The following is a 12,467-nucleotide window of genomic DNA, read 5'->3' on the forward strand; positions in this document are numbered from 1 at the left end:
TCTTTCCTCTCAGCCAGTACTGACCCAGTAAGCCCAGCATGGCATTAGGAGCCCACTCTCCTCTGAACCAGTACCAATCCAGTGTCCCAGCATGCTATTAAGGGGCCTTCTTCCCTCTGAGTCAAGACTGGCCCAGTGTCTCACCCTGGTATCGGGGGGTGCTCGTCCTTCTCAGCCAGCACTGGCCCAGCATGGCATTAGGAGCGCTCCTCCCTGTGAGCCAACACAGCCTGTGTTTGCTTTAGACCTTGGGAAAACTCTGCAGAGAAGATAAACTCCTCGATAAGAAAGTAAGCTCAATTTGTAGAGCAAGCCAAGAATCCCCTGTCTGTAACCACAACGATACGGGACCCTTTGGAAATCGTTTCACAAAAGAAGGTTTTCAGTTGCAAGTTTTCCCTAATGCTTGACGTGTCTCAGTGAGAGCAGTTTGCTGGCTCTGAGCCTCCTGCATTTCCGCCTCCTCTTTGTCAAACTGTTTCTCCTGTCTTGTTTTGTCATTTTTTAAGAGGAAATAGTTTCCAGGCAAGCTAAAAATATGTCTTGTGTGTTTTGGGTTCCTCTTACAGAAGAAGTCTGTGAAAAAAAATGGGGCCTTAAACGCCACACTGCAGCAGCACCAGAGACTGAGCTGGGTAGTTCTAAACACCAAATAAAGGACCTGGTAAGGCACTTTGCAGTAGATGATTCTAGGCCTGGATAAGTAGGAGCCACTGGACTCACCCCTGGGACCCGCCAATGCGCTGCTCTTCGTGGCGGCAGGAATGCTGCCACCATGATGACTCCAGCTTCCCCTTAGGCTTGTGTGCATGGATGAGGCAAGGCTGGGCAAGGAAAGGCTGTAAGGCTGGACGATGCTGAGGCATCGTTAAAGGCTCCGCGGTGGGAACCTCTGAGGCCGGTGCTGCCTGATGACGTCACATGGCTGGGGATTTAAAGCCCCAGCCGCACAACTAACGATGCCTCAGCAACGGGTTCCTTGCCTCGTCCAGTCTTGCAGCTTTGACTTGCCCAGCCTCACCTATCTTGTACAGCCTTGCCTTGTCCAGCCTTGCAGCCTTGCCTCACCCAGCCTTCCCTTGTCCAGTCTTGCTTTATTTCTGCTCTTGCCCTGTTGTTGTTGCCTTGCCTTGTCCTTGTCTTTGTCCTTGGAGTCTTGTCTTGCCTCGCCCTGAACATCTCTTGTTCTTTTGTCTCTTGTCTGTCTTGGCCTGTCTGTCCGCTTCTGATCTCAGCTTTGGACTTAGACCTATCCTTTGCTTGCTGCCTGTAATGGACCTTAGCCCTGAACCTTGACTATGACTTGTCTGCCACCAGCCCTGACTCTGGCCTCTCTCTCCATTCTATTTTCATTCTTTTGATTCACCTAAGTCCTGCTGGCTGCCAGAACCCAAGGGCACAACCCGTGGGGGAGGCAGCTGGTACAGCTGAAGCCCTAGCCTGGCCCATGTCAAAGAGTGTTCTCCAGCTGCCGGCAGAGACCTCATGGGCTCGCCTGCAAGGCGGCATCAACTGCGCCGCAGCAGGAGGGGATCATGCTCATCTTCCTCCTTCCACTGCTTCTAATGTCCTCTGGTCATTAGTGTCCCGTCCAGCACTTCTTGCTTTAGTGAATGCATTGTATAAGAACGTTCCCCGATGAACTACAAGCCTTATGATCTTGCATACCGGTGGTCTGGAATGGCTGATCATGATGCAATAGTGCTGTGAATACCTGACCGTGATTGGGACTGGATGGCCATGGTGTGTGAGTACTGGTTGGGAATGGAATGATGGTACCGTATCACTGACAATTGATCAGGGTTAGTCATGGCGTGACAGTACTGTGACTATGGTGCACAATGGCCATAGCCAGAGCAGAGAGGCAGAGAATGAATAACTCTGCTCATTTGCTGGTGACAGAGCTGGATTTGAGATTGTGGTGCCCATAGGCAGTGCCATGGTGATGGGTGCCCCTTTGAAAGCTGTGCTAGCACATGGCACTAAAGCAAGGAGAAACTCACTTCTTTTTGGCCTGGATATTTGTTGCTTTCAAAATCTGGCACCCTAGGCAACTGCCTATATTGTCTGTGCTTAAATCCGGGCCTGGCTGGAGGCAAAGAACCCCCACATGCTTTTGGTTTGCAGGAATATCCATTACTGAAAACTTGACCCTCTCCTCATCTCCCCCATGTGCACTACCTGTTCTGGGCTGTGCTGCTTTTACTGAAAATCGTCAGTCACATGTTTCTCCTCCAGACACCGAAGAAGGGTAACGTTGCTCTGAAAGGTTCATTTCTGACCACAGAAGCTATCAAATTCAGATGTCCGTGGCCTTTTCCAGGATGCCACCGAGACCATGTTTGTTTTCATAGGTTTTATTTCAGTCCTGCTCCAGGCCGGCAGCTGTCTCCGGCTCTGCTCACCCACCTACGCCGAGGTCTGAGGAAGCTTGTGAAGGGCTGGAACACCGCCACCAGTGTGTGCTGGCCAACTGAGAACAAGGAGGGAGAGAGGGCCGGCCTCCTGGGAAGCCCCAAGCCACAACATTTAGACTTCAGGGCAAGCAAAGACCCACATAAAAACAGCAAAGAACCCCCCCCCCCCCCCTTCCATGTTCATGAAGAGCAGCAATGGGCAAAAGGTACCCAGCTAGGTTTGTCAGCTTGTCCAGATCGACCCAATGAGGATGAGTCACTCCTGGATTTACCCCCATCTCATGTGTAGAGGTGCAGGTCCCAAATCAGAAGTGCAAAGCCCATACCTGTGCTCTGGAAACCTTGCAATCATTTTATGAGGTTAAGAAAACAATAAAAAAAAAAAGAAAGAAAGAAAAACGGTGAGCAAATTCTTTCTCTCTGAATGATGGCTCTAGGCTCCTTTCTACTCCTGAGTAGCTGGAGTTATCGTGTTCCATGCTAAGAAACAAACGTGGATGTGTCGACTCCTGGCTGGGGAAGCCCCTGAGGAATGTTTTCACCTGCTAAAAAAAAGAAACAAGAAAAATCTGTTTTAGTTTCGGGCATAGCTAGTTCCAAGGTCTCTGCCAGCTGGAAGGCATTTCCCCCAGTAGTCCTGTTTGTTTTATTTATTTATTTATTGCCTGTTAAAAGAGTATATCACAAAGCATACACTCAATAAAATTAAAGTAACAATATGTTATTTAAAAAAAAACCTATGAAAACCTAACAATATATAAAAATAAAATCTAGCATAAGAATCTCATCATGGATTGGCCACTGTTGGAAACAGGATGCTGGGCTTGATGGACCCTTGGTCTGACCCAGCATGGCATGTTCTTATGTTCTTAATATGATATTCCGGTCTAGAGCCTGCCAGCTCAGCTGCACCATGGGAATGTAAACCCAGAGGATGAGTAACTAAGCCTTTACAGCTTTCCTAAAGGGCCAAGTATTCCTGTGGTGACCTAGACCTAGACCTAGATAAGAACCAATGGAACTAAAGGCCCTGTCACGTGTCGCTTTCATGCGAGCATCATTCCGTCGTGAGGAGGTTAGAAGGAGTGCATGGGTTGAAAGTAATGTCCATGTAGGTCGATAAAAGGAGATCCAAGGTTGCAAATAATCTGCACTACAACCAGGACTAACATTAAAAATGAATCATAAAACCTTAAACTGTTTGCAGTAGGCGATCACTGGAAGGCAATGTGATGTCTTCAGAAGAGGGCCAGAAACAATGACGATAATTTTCAAACCAGCGCATGGGCGCACATGTGTGTATGTCCATCGGCCCATGCCCAGGGATATATGATGTATGTTGGAAAATAGCCTGGCCTCTTGCATCTGTGCACCAAATTTTAAGTGAGCGGCGTGCAAGTGCACACGGATGTCACTTCTACCGGGTAAACTGAGGGATTTTAAAAGGGGCGCATGCTGATGCCATTTACAATTTTACCAGTTTGCCCCCAATTCACCCAGTTAAGGGATAAGAGCTTCAAACACCCCCCCCCCATGGTTTGATAGCCTTCACTCCCCCCCCCAGTAAGCAGTGGAAGGAGGAAGATGAGCATGATCCCCTCCTGCTGCGGCGTAGTTGATGCCGCCTTGCAGGCGAGCCCATGAGGTCTCTGCCGGCAGCTGGAGAACACTCTTTGACATGGGCCAGGCTAGGGCTTCAGCTGTACCAGCTGCCTCCCCCACGGGTTGTGCCCTTGGGTTCTGGCACCCTTAAAACCCCGTCAATCTGCCCATTTATTTTATAACTTATATAGCATCCACAGCAGAAGTAAAGTTCCACAGCAGGGGACATTGGTGCGCGCCAGAGCACGTAAGTATTTACGCACAGATCTCAGCTTCGTGTCCCAAAATGCCCATGCCCCACCCAGACCATGCCTAAGACCCGCCCCTTTTTGAAAACTTCTGAGATGTGCGCAATGTGGCATTTATGTGCATATCCTGGCAGCTTTTAAATCTTCTTGGCGTATGCAAGCCTGACATATTCGCGCAACCCCCAATTAATGCGCGCGGTGGGCTTTTAAAATTCACCTTAATGCGAGCAATCGCATTCTGAACCAGCTGTAGGGAATACAGATATTTATGTGGAAATAAATATTTGTACTCCAGGCATGTAAAAATCAATAACTGGGCTACCTTCCTTAGCAGGCCTTGCTCTAGAAATGGCTTAGCCTGAGGTATAAGTCGCAAAGCAAGAGGAAGAGGCAGCACGGATATGAAGAATCATCAAAACTTACTGTCAAACAGTACTCCTATATTTCTGATCTTTAGTAACATGCTGCTGCACAATGCTTTGGGTTCAACTTTCTTCAAGAAAAGCAGTCTGTAAGTAACAAAACATGACAAGATTACTTACTGCGCTTAGGAAAGAGATCATCCATCACCTTGCACGATTCCCTTGGGGTTCCATGTGTCTACTTGGCACCTTTGCTCATCATTCCATTGTGGGCATTTGTTTCCTTGCATGGTTCTGTCCAGATTCTGTGTGTCTTGCTTGTCACCTTTGCTTTTATGGGTCTGTTTTGTGCATTTGTTGCCTTGTGTGGTTCCATTGGATTTCTGGGTATCTTGCCAAGCACTTTTGCTCATGGTTCTGTTGCGCCTGCTCATCATCTCACATGGTTCCATTGAGATTCTCTGTGGCTTGCATGGCACTTTTGCTCATGGTTTTGTGGCCTGCGCTCTTCACCTCGCACTGTTCCATCGATATTCCTCCTGCAGCATATTCTCAGAGAAAACTCATGAGAGAGCTTCTCAAACGCTTGAGTCTTCTGACTATTCATCTTTTGACTCTGTTTCGCTTCAGTGTTTGCTTTCATCCAAATGTTCCAGCATAACCTTTAAGCAAATGTGAAAAACAGAGGAATGAATTATTAGAGACGAACCTGACTCAGTTCTGGTTCTGGCAAAGCTAGTGAGACTATGTGGCTTTTTCCACCTCTCTGCAAGACTGGTCAAGAAAGACAAAACATGGAAACCATTTTTATTATTATGTATGTATTTTGGCCTGTCAGTTTCCTCTTGTTTCTTTGAGTTTACAGCTCCATCAGAACCTTCCTATCCTGGATACGGTACCATGAGCCCTTACTCGCAACTACATAGGGGGTTTTACCCTATTTTTTCACCACCACCCCTAACTTGGCCAATGCAGTGATCATAGATAGCAGCACTGGTATTCAAGTACCCTAAATCTGTCACTGTCGCACAGTGACTGGGTTCCCTCTGCAGCATCCCCAGCCAGGGAGTAGAAGCAAGGCCTGGAATTCAAGCCTGAGGTTTCTGCATGGCAGTGCCATCAAGCTGGCTCAGGTGAACAATTAAGCAGCAGGCGACAAGACCTTTTTCGCCAGCTTCAGAGAGTCCCAGAGCAATGTCAGTGCTGTTTGCCCCACTGCCTCTCAACAACAACGACACCATCGCTTTTGGTTTAAAGTCCAGGACCCGACACCGGAGGTTATATTACTGCTGCTTATGCTTAATGACTGCACCGAACCATCTGTGTTGAGATTTTACCTATGTACTATCTCTTTCAGGTAAGACCTTTTTGGCCAGTTTCAGAGAGTCCCAGAACCATGCAGGTGCAACAGCATCACCGATCGCACTGGCTTAAAGCCCTGGATCCAACGCCGGAGTCATTGGAGTGGTTCACGCACTTGTTGCACTTATGAAGGAGCCCAACAAAGGAGCTTCTCTTGATTGGTGGCCGGGTTCGTTATGCTGTCCTTCCTCTGAGGAAGTGTTTACCTTAAGCTGTGTACTAGAACAGAACTCTCAGCTGTCTAAGAAAGTGTGAGTCTTATGTGAAAGTTGTGTCAATGGCTAACCTTGAAACATCGGTACTTTCCAGTGAAGACTGGGGCATGTGCCTCATTTATGCCCCTCCTACCTTTTTAAATCTATGTCCATCCACTTTGATTGAGATTTTGCTTTCATTTAATGCTAACATAAAGAATGTTATTGTTTTAAGTGATTTTAATTTGCATATTGATGTCTTGCCCTTATCTGATTGGGCTTCCAAATGGCAGATGAAATTTAATGTGGACAAGTGCAAAGTGATGAATACAGGGGAAAATAACCCTTGCTGTAGTTTCACAATGTTAGGTTCTATCTTGGACGTTACCACCCAGGAAAAAGATCTGGGCGTCATAGTTGATATTACATTGAAATTGTTGGCCCAGTGTGCTGTGGTGATCAATAAAGCAAACAGAATGTTAGGAATTATTAGGAAGGGAATGGCAAATAAAAGGATGGATAGCATATTGCCTCTGTATCACTCCATGGTGAGACCGCACCTTGAATACTGTGTGCAATTCTGGTCGCCACATCTCAAAAAATATATAGTTGCACTGGTGAAGGTATGGAGAAGGGTGATAAAAATGATAAGTGGCATGGAATGGCTCCCCTATGAGGAAAGGCTAAAGACGTTAGGACTGCTTAGTTTGGAGAAGAGACGGCTGAGGGGGGATTTGATAGAAGTCTACAAAATCATGAAAGGACTTGAACAAGTTCATGTAAATCGGTTATTTACTCTCTCAGATAATAGAAGGACCAGGGGGCACACCAAGAAGTTAGCAAATAGCTCATTTAAAATAGATTGAAGAAAATTCTTTTTCACTCAGCGCATAGTTAAGCTCTGGAATTCATTGCCAGAGGATGTGGTTACAGCAGTTAGTGTATCTGGGTTTAAAATAGGTTTGGATAAGTTCCTAGATGAAAAATCCATAAACGGCTATTACGGTAATTAATAAGCAATAGTAGCTTGTGATCTATCTAATGTTTGGATACTTTCCAGGTACTTGTGACTTGGATTGGCCACTGCTGGAAACAGGATACTGGGCTTGATGGACCCTTGGTCTGACCCAGATTGTCATATCTTATGGTCTTATGTTCTTATGATAGCTATGATCTAATTTTGAATACCATGACTGCATTAGGCTGGTCCCAAATTATCCAGCAGGTTACACATAGCCATGGTCACCCACTTGAGCTGTTATTGCTGAAAACAGAGTTTTCTCTTTGTCGTAATTACAACTATAAATGCACAGAAGTCCCCTGGTCGGTTCATTAGATAACTGAAATGAAAATGTCTGTCTCACAGCCTTCTTTGTTAGTTAAAATCTCCCCAGTTAGTGTTATGAGGTGTGTCCTCCACTTTGAAGTTGATCAGCTCCGGGATGAATGGATCCTGAGACCGTGGAAGAGTGGGATTTCTGATTCCCTCCCTTTCCCTATCTAACCCACCCCCCCAGGCCTACCTAAATCCCCCCCCCCCCACCTTACCTCGCCTCTGGTAGGTGTAACTTGTGCGCGCCGGCTCGCCATCCCCCGACACAGTTCGCTATGCCGGAGGATTCGGCCCCGCCCCCGGACCGCCCATTTTTTGAAAGCCCCGGGACATACGCACGTCCTGGGCCTTGCGCGCGCCGTCGAGCCTATGCAAGATAGTCTCGGCACACGCAGGGGTAGGTTTTCAGGGGTTACGCGCGTATCTTACCCTTTGGAAACCTACCCCAGTGTGCCTTTGGTTTAGCAACAGTTTGCTAGCCAGCGAGTGACAGTTGCATCGCTTAGAGCGATGGTGGCACAAGTCCAAATCCCCTGATGATCTGCAATGCTGCCTAGACACTTTGAAAGAGTGGAGGTCAAAAGCTGACGACCTAAAGAAGCATTACTTAGCATCCTGTATTAAGGGCTGCCCCAAATCAATCACGTGAACTATTTAACATTGCTAAGTCTTTGACCTCGCCGTTGGATGACATAACTAATATGAAATCATGTTTCAGCCCTGAGGACTTTGGTCCGGGGTTTGTTTTTTTTTTTCTTTTTTTTAAATAAAATTTGTCTAACAGCTCAATTTGATTCCAGTTTGCCGATAGTATCTAATTTTGAGGGTAAAAAGATAAGGGCGTGGGAGCAATTTGATGCAGTGTCAGCTGCTGACATTGTCCACATTGCAGAGGAAATGAAGAATAATTTTTGTCCCATTAATGAATGTTCTAATGTCCCTATCAGATTGCTGGGTGAAGATCTGGCTGGTTTCCTGGGACAGTTTATCAATTGGTCTTTGCCCGTTGAAGCAGGCTTTTTGAAAAATGTGTTCAATTTGCGCTGTCCGCTTTAAAGAGAATGTATTTTTTACACATTTTTTTTAGTTGTCTGTTTAATTGCTTTGTTTTTAGTCTAGTTTCTGATGTTTATTTGTTATAATTTTTATGGATGTAGAACTGCCTAGGAATATTGATAGAATGGGTGATAAACAAGTAAGTAAGTAAATAAATAAAGGTGTCCGTAGCGTGGTCGTACCATTCTTAGCCACCCACCACGCCATGGCTAACTGGGGCTGGACAGAGTATTCTGAGCCAGGTAAGTGAGAATGAAGAAAACCCAACACATCCACACCTCCCATGCCCCTTGTAATCCAGGTGCAGAATTTTCTCTTAACCTGGTTGTGCAGGAAAGTCAAAGGTCACATCAGGCCATCCAGTGACGGGAAAGCCCTCTGCTACCTCGCCATAATGAACGATACAGGTTCGGGACTGAAATATGCGGGGTGGGGGGGGCAGAGAATAAAATTTAATTTCCTTAAAAGTAATCCAAGCTCAGTGTTGAATCGAAGGGGGGGGGGGGGGGTGTCAGGAGTAAGAGGGCACCTGATCTTGCAAGGCAGGTGACTAATGCCTGATGTGGGTTTCCTGTGTAAATAACTGCAAGCCACGTTTCTGAAATGTGCAGCCGTCATGCACAGAGCAGGCTCAGCACAGAAGGGATTCATTATACTTTTGCCCATGGGCTGAGGCCACACGCTGGTAGCGCTCCTGCCTCTCATATGATGAAGCTCTGAAAGGGCTTTACCCCATACCGATTTTGCATTGTGTCTTTCGAAGCAGACGCTTCATTTGCTTTGTAGGATTTAAAAAAAATTTTTTTTTTACCGTCATCTCTGGTAGACAGCAAAATACTCTCCAGCAGTCTGCCGTTTCGGCTGCCTGCACCTTCCCCGCTTCTCCGGCCTCTCCAGCGTTCCTCGCCCCTGCCCAGAAGTGGAGCACTCAAGGAGTTAAAGTTCAGGTTCTGTCCCCCCCCCCCCCCCCCCAGCACCATGCTCACAGCCGGCTGATACCTGACACTTGCCTGTGGTGGGGCCTAGGCCTCTCTGTACCAGCAGCCAGGAAACTCTGCTCCCCCCCAACCCCTCCCAGACTGGTAGAGGCCTGCTTCGGCCTGCTTCAGGCCAGAGAGATGGGGGGGGGGGGGGGGGGTATCTGCCCTAGTCCCCTGCCCCTTATCAGCGGCGCTCCCTTGTAACTGGACACGCTCCGCCGCCCAGGCTATTTTTAGAGTGCGTTTGATTTATTTTGCTGGGATGACCTTCCACCCTGGCAATATATATTTATTTATATATATATATAGCATCTGTGCATTGTTGAGCCCTGAGGCGGAATGCAGAAGTGCTAGAAAGCGGGAGAGACAGGCGGGCACAGAGGAGTGGATGGAGGAGGTAGATGTCCCCTCGGGACATGACCCACACGGTCTGCCGGCAGCTCTCGGCCTGTCCCTGGAATCTGCTGCCTTTAGTTCCAGCCCCAGCAAGCCAAGGCTCCGAAGGGCTATGCAGACTCGGCAGGTGTCGAGCTAGGCCGGGAAAAGCGTGGGAGGCCGAATTATCCTCTGGAAATACTTCTGCGTGGCAAGCTTGTGCTCTTAACTCTTCAGTCCTACACTCTCCGCTGTCCTTTAGCGCCTTTAACACACAATAAGGGGGCAAGACAAAGACCTCAGCAGGTCATCGAGTCATCCTACCTGCAGGCCCCTAAAATTATGCAGCAACTTTATGTGGGGTAAACATTTTTCAGGGAAGTTGCTGTGTTTGCATTTTAACACACCACTATTTTATTTGCCGTTAAGATGATCCATCATAACAACTTTAATTGCAGTTTCACTATAGGGCAGAGTGAAACCAAAATGAAAAATGTTCAACTCAGGTATAGGTCATTAATCTTAAGCCTCTAAGTGACCTGAAATGACTCTCTCTCACCCAGGGCCCCAATAACCCCAAAGCCTCCACTGAGGTGGGCACCCATTGCTGGTCGGGTAAGGAGTATAGAAGTAATTTAAATAAAATTAAATAAATATAAACCATTCCAAGCTTAGGTGTTTCTGATTTTGTTCTTAAAATCCTCTGGGAAGGAGATCTCACCATTTCCTTGGGTAACTCCCAGTGCTTAACGACCCAACAGGGACATACGAGGCCTAGGCCCCAAGTCTAAAGATCAATGTTTCAAGTCTCAGCCACATCCACCGCTAAACTTTTTTTCAATCTCCCACCACTTGTCCTCTGCTAAATCCCTACTCCCTGCCAAGTGCCGGCCAAAGAGAAGAGGTTGCTGCATCAGCTGGTACTGTGCCGAACTTAAGAAGAGGGTGGCGCACAGGCCAGCTAAAGGGTCAGAGACAGGAAGCTGCTGCGTTGCCTGGATCTGTGTGGCCGAAGAGAGAAGGCTGCTTCTGCCTCCAGGGCCCAAGAGAGGAGGCCGTCTGCAACCTACACAGTCCTGGGAGAGAGATAGAGAGAGTGTGTGTGTCTTAGTATGTGTGAGAGAGAGCAGAGCTGACATTTGGATAGGGAAAGCTGGGTAGTTGCCCAGAGCACCGTAAGCTGAGGGGTGCCATGGGCACCACCAGCATTAAATCATGTGGCAGAGGGGCCACAATGGATCCCATCCTGCAGCGGCCAAAGAGAGGCCCAGTATGACTGCGGCAGCCCTCAACCCACCATGGCTGAAGAGAGGCCCAGCCTGGCCATGGTGGATGCCATTCCACCACGGCCAAAGAGAGACCTAAGGAGGTACCATTCGCTGGGGTAGCATCATTTGCCCTACGGCAAGTCTTGAGAGAGATCCTGTGTGTGTGTGTGATGCTGAACAGGCCCAAGGAGGAGGCTCCTGCTGTCTGTATGTTTCAGGGAGTGAAAAAATGTGTGTGAGCACATGAGAGAATATATGTATGTGTGTGAGAGAAAGATTATCTGTATATGAGAGATGCTGCGCAGGCCCAAGGAAGAGGCTGTTGCTGCTTGCACCCTGCACATTCTGGGGAGAGAGAAAGTGAGTGTGTGTGTGTGTATGAGAGAGAGAGAGCATGTGTGTGTGAGACTATGTGAGAGAAACAGCATGTGTATGTTTGAGCAATAGCATGTCAGAGAGCATGTGTCTGAGAGAAAGAGCATGTGAGAGACCATGTGGCTGAGAGACGATATATGTGAGCATGAGAGACAAAGCGTGTGTTTGTGTGAAAAAGAAAGAGCATGTATGCGTGCATGAACATGTGAGAGAATCATCCATGCATGAAAGATGCTGCGCTGGACCAGGGAAGAGGCTGCTGCTGCCTGTGTGTGAAAGAGAGCATGTGTGAAAGAGCATATATATGTGTGTGTACGGAAGAGAGCATATGGGAAAGAGAGAGAGAGCATGTGTGGGTATGAGCATTTGTGAGTAAGCAAGTATGTATGCATTGAGGAGGAGGTTTGTGCTTCGCCCCCAATCCACTACTAATCCATAACAATCTCAGGATGACTGGAAATCAAAAGTTCCCAGATATGGAGAGTAGGGGGATTTTTATATTCTGATTAGTTTTATTTGTTGTGTGTTATTTGATGTTCTGCTGTTTTTAAATATTGTATTGGTGTTTGGGAAATATTGAAATATTTTATGAGTTTTTAATTATTGGTTATTCTTTTTGTCAGCCGTTTTGAAACGCTTATTCTTTATATGAGTATGATTTTGCTATTATGATGTTTTATATTTCTTGATTTTATTGTTCAGTGTTTTGTATGGAATGGTGATGTTTATGTTTCCATTGTTGCACTTCAGAAGGTGCCTGGCATGTTGTAGTTTCCAGTTCAGTTTGCACATTTATTCTTGTTTATAGTGTCTTTATTCTGTATTTGGTGAGAGTCTGCTGTGACCAAAGTGAGATAATCTTCTACGGTAGCATGCTGTTTCTATGTAGGGATCT

General features: G+C 47.0%; 1 long non-coding RNA gene across 1 annotated transcript in view; it reads left to right on the forward strand.

The window, feature by feature from the left end:
• The window catches only part of LOC115073441, a 29,745-nt gene extending 23,303 nt beyond the window's left edge, over positions 1-6,442 (forward strand). Inside the window, exons 2-3 of the long non-coding RNA XR_003852014.1 lie at positions 570-664; positions 5,987-6,442. This is a non-coding gene — a long non-coding RNA (uncharacterized LOC115073441). The remainder of the gene's footprint in view (positions 1-569; positions 665-5,986) is intronic.
• Positions 6,443-12,467: the final 6,025 nt, after the last annotated feature.

Source organism: Rhinatrema bivittatum, chromosome 11 (assembly GCF_901001135.1).
Source record: "Rhinatrema bivittatum chromosome 11, aRhiBiv1.1, whole genome shotgun sequence".
In the NCBI taxonomy this organism is placed as follows: Eukaryota; Metazoa; Chordata; class Amphibia; order Gymnophiona; family Rhinatrematidae; genus Rhinatrema; species Rhinatrema bivittatum.